Source organism: Camponotus floridanus, unplaced genomic scaffold (genome assembly GCF_003227725.1).
Source record: "Camponotus floridanus strain SB8 unplaced genomic scaffold, Cflo_v7.5 scaffold221, whole genome shotgun sequence".
Taxonomy (NCBI): Eukaryota; Metazoa; Arthropoda; class Insecta; order Hymenoptera; family Formicidae; genus Camponotus; species Camponotus floridanus.
This window is the reverse complement of record NW_020229350.1, coordinates 246,546-257,225: the sequence shown is the minus strand read 5'-3', so window position 1 is coordinate 257,225 and position 10,680 is coordinate 246,546. Positions and strand designations below refer to the sequence as shown.

Here is a 10,680-nt window from a genome sequence, read left to right as displayed (position 1 = left end):
TCTGAGATATTCGCGTGTATTGATTAAAATGGTCTCCCTGTATAAACAGCATTTAAATTTTTCAATACAGAAATATCTTGTTTTTTTTTTTTTCAAAAATTCGTTTAGCTAACTTGGGAAGAATGCTGTAGCATAAATCGAAGGCAATAAAAGAAGCTGTTTAATCGGTGATATTGGAAGACCTCTTCTTGATGATTTAGAGGAAACTCTTCAATTCGAGGGAGAATATAATACATTACAGATTTTTTTCAAAATCTGTATCTCTTAATAAATTCCTCTTCAAACCACCATTCAAAAAATTTCGTGCATCTCTAATATAACGTTTTGGTAAACGTTCGCGTAATTCTTCATATATATCATATTGATCATAATTTCATAAATATTATATTGTTCATAATTTTCAATCCAATTCATTTTAATTAACCTGTACATTGTCAAAAAATATTTGTAATAAAATATATTTTCACTATTAAGTATAATACTTTTTTTAAATATGAAGTAAAAATTATTATTCATATTACTTATATTAATAATATATTACTTTATTATTTTAATATTATTCATATTTTATATAATAATTACTATTACTTTATTATTAAATTATTATTATTTATTACTTTTTTGTTATTAAGTAGACGTATATATATTAAATTGCAAAACATAAACATACTTCTATACATATATCATTTGATGATTAATTGTAAATTATTCTATTAAATCTGTCACATTTTTTCTCAAGAACCAACTTGAGTGATACGCAATTTTTTTCGACTCAAATCTTAGCTGATACGAAATTCAAAGACTATTAATATGTAAATGTGTGATTTTTTCTCAAGCTGCGATTATTGAAATGCATTCACAGCTCAAGCTGCATATCAAGACAAACTTCCTCTGAGTATTTCTATTGAATCGAGAATATAAATGAATGCCATATGATTCTTAAGATTCATTTATTAAACCGTACACATCTCAAAATTAGTTTCAGATGAATGTCTCAGCAGAATCGTGATTATAAATTATAATCTATATTTGTCATCTATATTATGAGTAATACGAATGAAAACACGCAAAAACAAAAATACTAACAATGAATCAAAACCGATCCCTTTAACAAATAATTATGTGAAGATAAAAAAATATCGAAAGGAAAACAGACAAATATATCTATGATAGAACAATATAGATCTTCCTCTAAATAGAAAGAATAACATCCTAAAGCTTATCAGAGAGGAGAACAAGAAATTGATGGCGAATTTAGCCGACCCAAACCGACAAACACAATAGCCGGATAAATCTTACAAAAATTCGAAAAGTAGCGATAAATAGATTAGGCAAACAAATTTTTTTAATCTAAAACGTAATTGAGGTAGAATAACGAAAAAATAAATCGAATCAAATTTTAAAAGCTGTTGACTTTTAATGGAATCCTCCTTCTTCTCCTCCTCTTCTACACACACACATACAATTAAAATTTTGTTACTTCTATCGCCCTAAAGTTATAATCCATTTTCTTTATTATTATTTATCTGTCTATAACATATTTGAATAAAGATAACATTAAAAACAAAATCCAATCAGAACATTCGTGTATTTATTTTTATATAATATGAATAATTAAAATATAAAAGTAGAGGCTCCAAACTAATAATTTGTAATAGAAAAATTAATAATAAAAAGGACCAATTTGAGCCTGAACGCAGTAAACGGTGAGTAATGTTAAATTGTATTTATTATCGAGTTATGTGTAATTAACTGACCATATATTTCGATCCTTTTGTGGATTTTTTACTGGTACAATATAAGAAAGAAATAAATAAATCGTTACAGATTAAATGATTGAGCGATACATATAAATTTAAGGTGATGAAGCCGTAGATAATAATAAAAATTATAATCAAATATGATCAAACTATGGATCCAAAAAAAACGGACGATAGAAATGATATATTATGAGAAATTGATGTAATAGTATTCATGTTAGATATTTTATAAAATAATGTCATAAAAATAATAATTATCGTGAAAATTTTAATATATTATGTTTTCTGTAACTATACAGTTATAGCAAAGTGGTATAACATATTTTATCGACATTTTAAAATATTTACTTGTTTTATAATAGAAATTTTTCTAAAAAATTATATTATAAGAAAATAGTATTGTTCCTACGGTTAATTTAATATAATAATATAAAACTATACGCCTTGATAGACAATACACTTTGATATTCCCTATGAAAATTTTACATAGAGCAACTTTGTTCTTGATATAAACGGATTCTGATGACCTAATCTTATCTGGAATTGTTTATCGTAGGCAATACATCGTATATCAGTATGTAAGAAAATTATGTCGATTGAAAATAAATACATTTATATACATTATATAACTTTATTTGTTTGTAACATGTTTTCAGTTTTAATATATTCAAAAAGATTCAAATGATTAGTATTATGCACAAAAAAGCAGACTTACGCACTAAAGATATACTTCTTCAATATTTATTTCTCTGCATAACAATTTTTTGAACAATTTTTATAACGGAATCTTATTTACGAATTTTTTATGAATGGACATCTTATTCTCACATTGCTTTCGATGTCAGTCATTATTACACAACATAGTCGACTTATTAGATTAGAATGATATATGTAATGCAAAACTTGCAATTATATAGCTTACGAGAGCATTTCGGATAACCTTAATCATGACATATTGTGAAGTTGATGATCTTGAGCAATATTCAAAAGTTTTAAGCGCACGTTGTTTATTTAAAAGTTATAAAAAAAAAGTTTTATAAATAGAATATTTTGTTTCTGATACTAAGTATATACTGGGTGTTAAAAAAGTCTGGACACTATCGAATGTCTTGATAAGGAAGAGTTTACTAGAAAGTGTTTCAGACAAAAGTTGTATGGCTTTGAGGAGGACATAATATGGTGCCAATGGTTTGACTTTGAAGAGTTATTTGAAGGTCATATAAAGGTTATCTTCAATTTCTTAAACGCAACCTACTCTTTCTTATTACATATTCATGTAGCTCATCTCGAGAGCTTTCCAAAACATTATAATTAAGTTAGTTTTTAAGTACTTTCCGAGTTATGAGGTATGAAATCATTTCTTAATTTTACATAAAACATAAATATTTTGTAAAATATTTATTTCTCGATTATCTTACCTTAATATTTTCATATACAAACTAATAAGAGGAATCAAATGATGTAACGAAAACACATAGTTGTTTTGAAGAAAAATATGTAATTGTTAATTGCAAATTATTTTATTTTTTGTATTTTTATTTCTTTCGTGTGTGCAATAATATTTGTACATAATCATGATATAGGCAAAAGAAGCTGTCCGCATAATATTGTGCGCAAATGAAGCAGTTGGCAAACAGGATCCCACCCATTAAGAATAATATCTGATTATTATTAAGATCTTGAATTGAAGAACGGTTATAAATATGAGCTTCACATTTATCTTATTAGTTCGAGTAAATTTATTGCACTGAATTATGTATTTCCATAACGCAATTTGTGATTTCATTTTAATGATTTGAGTTGTATTTCGATCGTCGCATCATATAATCTATCAGGTAATCTTTATAATATTTGTACAAAATAAAATTTTATAACATTTTTTTGCAAAATTTCAGTGTTTAATACTGATTAATTAGCGAAAACGTGGTCTTAACAGAAATTATTTCTAATACCATGAGTCCTTAGTTTTGTCTAATATTGCAAAAATTTTATTAATTAATATTATATATTAATTATTATTAATATTATAATATTAATGTATAATAATATTTCAACAGAAAAAAATTTCAAAATACTTATTTGTTTATGACAGAATTTGCAAATACTTCAAATACTTTATAACTTCGGTATATTACAACTTTGTAATCAGATATTATGATATGACTTTCAGAATATTTTTTACAATTATAAAATAAATAAAATTACTGAAATAAATAAAAATACTAGAAACAATTTATGTTAAAGATTTGACATATAATAGATCTATGATGTTAACACTCGGCTTAATATTATAATACTATGAAATACAGTTAAGATGTTGCAGTAGAATCTCGCGAAATTTTATATTATGTAATAGAGAAACAATTGAAAGAAATTGGCACATTAAAAATTTTTTTATTTGATTAACAAATTTAGTGTATATGTAATATTTTTTCCTGGAATGATTAAATTTATCGTATCTTTTATAGCTTGATTAAATTATTACAAAATATGGATTAATGTATTACAATGATCTTTTATTTTCTCCCTCTCTCTTGTTTTAGGATTAATATTCTTTAGAATATCAAGATACTTTCAAAGTTTGTCGAAAATCAAATATCTACTTTTATATATATCAAAAAATATTTATGTAATACATATGATCAAAGAATAAAAAAAAAAAACAATAAACGGAAGAAGGTTCGGATTACTTAGACGGTTAAGAATATCAGATTAAGAAACGATGTTTACTATATCGATACTATGTATGTTTATTTTATTGATATATTATTTGTATAATAAATATTACATGAATTATAAAAGAAACTGGCGACTCATTAAACTTATACCGGGACCACCGGGTTTACCAATTGCTGGCAACGTGTTCCAATGGCATATTTCAGAAGGTAAACACAAAATTTTTAATTTATTTATATTAATTAAATAAATGATCTATTATTTATACAAATTAAATTTATAAATCATGTACTTTGAAACATATACTTAGCAAGAATACATACAGATTCCTTATTTGAGCACTTTTCTTCACAATAATTACTTGTTTAATTAAAAATTACAATTTTCTTTATCATTATGTTTCCAATGTATTTGAGTAAAGATGCACTAATGTTGAAAATAAAATTAAACCTATCAAAATTTTTGTACATTAATATTTATAACATAATTTTCAGAAGAAAAATGGAAACTTCACTGTACATTATCTAATGAATATTATCCCATCTTTAAAGTTTGGAGTTTTTCCATTTTTGTGGTGTTTATTCGTCATCCAAATGATTTAGAGGTAATAAAAGAAATTCAATTTTCCAGAGACATTACGAATTAACTAGCTTTGGAAATCTTGCAAGTCATAAGTAGATTTTTGCTCAGTAAGATATGTTTCTTAAAAAGATAATAAATAAGAATATCCCTAATCAATGAGACAAGATACAAATTTTAAATGCAATTATTATTTATGTATTTAATTCAATGAGATATAATGAACAGTTTCTCTTCTTTAACATGTTTTCGGTGATTTTAGACGATATTAAGTAGCACAAATCATATCGAAAAAGGTATTTTTTATGACGCATTGCATCCTTGGCTCGGTACAGGACTTATCACCAGCAAAGGTAAGTAATCAAAAGATTATAAAATAATATCGTGCAATATAAAAAAAATAAATGTAGGGTAATAATATTATTTACTGTCTTTCTGACAGTAATCTTACATAATATTATTTGTATTTTATTGTAATATCTTGTTTTTCTTATAGGAGTTAAATGGCACACGCGGCGGAAAATATTAACATCTACATTTCATTTTAATATATTAAACCAATTTGTTGATATCTTGATCAAAGAGAGCGATTGCATGACTAAATCTTTGATGGATGTTAGAGGGACAGTAGTAAAGGATTTATTGCCATTTATTAGTGAACATACGCTAAACGCGATATGCGGTAAGGCTATTGTAAAATTCTCATTGTACGTTATGTGTCGGAATTCCATTTTGAACGAGATCATTTTTTAAGATTATAAGATAATAAAAAAGATAACTTCTCCTTATACATATATCGATAGCTGAATGGATAAATAATATCTGCACTGAGAAAGAAATTTGGTTACATTAATTAGAATCCTGATAGATTCAACCAGTATGTCTATTGGAAAATGGAGGAACCAGAATTCTTGTAGGAATTACGAGATGAATCTGATTAATTTCTTCCTGTTAAATTTATCAAATTTTCTTGTTAATAATACTAAACTCGCCAACACAAATTCGTCTCAAATTTTTTCCGTCTCAAAAGTCTGTTTAATATTCTGAATTCTAACAAGATTATTGGATAAATTCAATCCAGATTATTGAATAAATGATTTTAAATTCAGTTTGTTAGAAATTAAACTGATAAACAGTGATGCAAGAAGAGGATGCAGCTCAAACACAAACAATCAGAGAGCTAGCGTCCTCTTTCTGGTACTACTGCACGTAAAAGAAAAAAAAAATACTTTGAATTTAATGTTAATACAATTCTTTATATATATTTTATGGCAAATATTGAATACGAGTTAAGTTAAGAGTGGCTCGCCGTTTAACGGCAAGCAAAGAAATTAATATAACAAGAAATTTTAAACATCCAATCAGAAAATACTAACCTAACCAAATAGTAAAATCTTATAGTAAAATCTATTAAACGTTCTAGTTATAAAAAATCGAGTTTTATCATGATAACTAGAAATTACTTGGATTGGTTTAATCAAAATGTTTTCAATCGTGTACATTCAAATGATTTTTCTCAGTGCGGTTTTTTATACTTAAAGCTATGTATTAAATATTCAGCTATAATAATTTTTGACTGTTATTTATTTCTTATATAATAAATATATTTGTAGAAACTGCCATGGGTGTCTCTTTACGAACTCTCGGCGAATTTCAGCAACAATATCGAAATGCAGTTCACGACATGATCGAATTGGTATTTTATAGGTAATTTATATGAGTGCAGTAAATATACATAATTATATAATATATTTATCACCTTTCAAGATATGATTTTGATATACACAGTAAAAAATAAAATTTTAATTATAATTACATTTTTTACATGTCCACTCTAAATTTTAAGTTAAAATATCTCATTCGTCGTATGTTACTTCTTGACAAACTAAAAATGTTAAATAATTCACATAATACTTTACATTTATTTTTGTTATTGTGACTTTAAATGTAATATAAAAATAACAAATTAATTAAAAATTACATGAAAAAATAGTTACAATAACTCGTAATAATTGTTGTAGGACATTAACGTATGATAGTAATTATTTTAACTTAAATTATTTGTAATAGAAGCATTTGATTTTAGAAAATTTGATTATTTTGTATACTAAAGTTCAGGATTATTTGAATATATATATATACACACATCAAAATTATTTTAATAATATCTTAAAAGTTCTATCATAAATATGTTATACATTAATTATAACAAGATAAACAATTAATAAAGAAAAAAATTAATAAAGAATGTCAATTTGTTTAAACGGGCAAACTGCAATGAAAATGTATTGTTTATTGCTAAATATTTCATTATAAAATAAACAATATTTTGAAATCTTTAAAAGATGGGAAATGTTAGGACATATTGTAAAATTAAGAAAAAAATAAAATGTATAATAAGATCTAAGGAGAAATTATTTTTAATCTAAAAATTATAACTGTAACAAAAGTACAATGTTTTGAAAGTTCCTATCTTTTTCATAACAAATATAATTTAACATTTTTAATCTCTTGTACATGATTATTTAAAGATTACTTTGACATGTTAGAATGGATTTAAATAACATTTTATAAATAAGGCTTTTATAAAATTATATTGTTATTGTAATTATATAGCTTTATTGAATTACTGTTTAGAGCATTCAGGCCTTGGTTTCACAACGATATGATATTCTCATTGTCATCACAAGGAAGAAAGCAAAAGAAAATCCTAAAAATATTGCATGGATTTACGAAAAAAGTAAGTAATATAAAGAACCATAATTTAAATTCTTCAAATATTTACATTTAAAATTACATTACTATTAATATAAAAGAATCACTGTAAAATTTTGTACTGTGTACGTAGATTATTGCGGAAAGAAAACTTTATCACGAACGTACCAATGGTCAATATTTAAAAAACCTTGAAAGTGATAAAGAAGCGGCGACAAATGATGAGGTGTTTGGAAGTATGTACGATTAGAGTTCCTAATTTAAATTTGATTGCGCAATTTAATATTATACGTTATACTTATAGTATTTATAGTAAACATAATTACACGTAAAAGTATAACATATATTTGCTGTAAAATTAAATCATTATTTGTAATGGAGTTTGAATTTTAATCAAAAACAAGTTTAAAAACGTGTTTAAAAATTAAATCGCATCGCGCAAAAATGAGTTCGTCCCTAATATGCTTTTTTTTAGTTAAAAAAAAGCGGTTAGCTATGTTGGACCTTTTATTAGCGGCATCTCAAGAATATTCTTTAACTGATTCGGACATCAAAGAGGAAGTTGATACTTTTATGTTGGCAGTACGTATCTGTAATCTTTTTTTATTAATCTTTTTTTGTATACGTTATCTAAGCATATAATATATAACATATAATATATAACATATAACTTATAATATATGATGATATGATGATAATTACAGGGTCATGATACCATAGCGACGGGTATAATGTTTACTTTATTACTATTAATATATAGCTGAACATAAAGATATTCAGGTATCTATTTCTAAATATATTGCGATACATTATTTAAATTACAATTTTTAAATGTCAAGTTCTATTTTGTTACAATATATTTTTTCAATATTAGTAAATATGTATATCACTTTATTTTTACATTTTAATTTTTAAGAATTTATTTACATTTATGTAAATAGAAGGTAGAATATCAAGAAATATATTTAAATTATTATGGATAACATAGGAGCGTGTGAGGCTTGAAGTCGATGATGTGATGCAAGAGAATGGAGGGAAACTTAACATGGATTCACTGCAAAATTTATCATATTTAGATAGATGTTTAAAGGAAGCATTACGTTTGTATCCCAGCGTGCCTACACTATCACGATACACTGGAGATGATGTAAAATTACGTAATTGATCACTTTTTTCCTATATATATCTTTGAATATGTTACGTAGCACAGAATACATTATGGAATGTAAAATGATATTAATGTATTAATATTTTAAGAATACATTATGAACATTTCGTTTTTCTCAAAATATCCTTTTTTGTAAATTTTAATATTAATTTTATAACATGCTTTCCAGAATCATATGTCGTACCCGCTGGATCGATCTTAGTGCTTAATATCTACGCAGTTCACAGAGATTCCAATTTTTGGCCAAATCCGGATGTATTTGATCCGGATAGATTCTTGCCTGAGAAAATAGAGAATCGTCATCCTTATTCTTATCTACCTTTCAGTGCAGGGCCAAGAAATTGCATAGGTAAATTGGTTGCAATTATTGTTTCTCCTTATGTCGATCAATTTCAATAAATTTGATATTGTAGGTCAACGATTTGGTCTCTTGGAGATGAAAGCTATAGTAGCTCCTTTGGTGCATAATTTTTATTTGGAACCCGTTGAGTATTTGAAAAATATTCAGTTCAAAGCGGATATAATTATTCGTCCTACTCATCCAGTTCATGTGAGATTCATCCCAATCACATGCAAACGAAAATCGTTTAAAAAATACTAACGCGGATGCTACATAAGTATAATAAATTGAGTGTACCGCATTGCATTGGAAAAATTGAAGAAAATAGTTAAGGATATTACATGTTTTTTAAAGAAAAAGTGAAAAAAATTATGCGTTTTGTCGAGGAGTATATATATTAACAAAACATTCTTTTGCACAAAATGTTTTGTGAGATGAATTTGATACTTTGTTTTATTATCGTTTTGTTTTCAATGTAATTCTTTCTTAATGGCACGAATTAATTGATTTATTAAATTAATGATATATAAATGCGAATGCAAAATTAGATTTAGAAAACTAACAGTAAGACGCTCCTATGTGGTATACATCATATATCGTTGTATACATACTGCTCAACAAAATTATCGCATGGGTAACTTTATGTCAAAATTTCGGATAAATTCAAATAAGCATAACTCCGTTAAAGATGCGGAAGGGACATTCTTTAATCAAAATAAATAATAATATGAAATACAAAATTATAATTTGAATTTTCATAACCGATATATTTATTTATTAAACATCTTAGTATGATGAAAAGAATGGATATATTCTGATTTAGTAAGAACAAGCTTGGGATGAAATGTACAAATATACAAATCTCTTACTAATGATGAAAAAGTTATTCGCAAGATTCTGCTATGATTACACGTATAATTAACACATAAAATTTAATAGATAAATATTAATAAACTAATAGATCGTGGAAAAATGCAAAACAATGATTATCTTAATTATTTTCATATTATTATTATTAAGAAACATGCAAGAGATAGAAAAAATGTTGGATTACATATTAAAGAATTTAATGAATGTGAATAATAGTATTTTTCTTCGTAAAAGTATATTCTCTCTTTAACATGTCATTTAAAAGTTTGTTACACACACACACACACACATACACATACATATATATATATATGAGAATCGAACCTGAGTCTTTCTTGTTCCGAGCAATTTAATTGGCTTTATTTCTTATTCTTTATTCTTTATATTTCTTATTCTTCATATTCTTTATTTTTTCTATTTTTATTCTTTATATTCTTTATTCTCTATATTCTTAATTCTTGATTATTTATTCTTAATTATTCCTTATTCTTTATATTTCTTATTCTTTATACTCTTTATTTTTTATTCTTTATATTCCTTATTCTTAATATTCTTTATTCTCATATTCTATT

At 25.1% G+C, this 10,680-nt stretch overlaps 1 pseudogene; it reads left to right on the top strand.

Annotated features, from left to right (window-relative positions):
- Positions 1–3,494: 3,494 nt before the first annotated feature.
- LOC112637935 lies at positions 3,495–10,250 on the top strand (annotated as a pseudogene).
- The last annotated feature ends 430 nt before the right edge of the window (positions 10,251–10,680 follow it).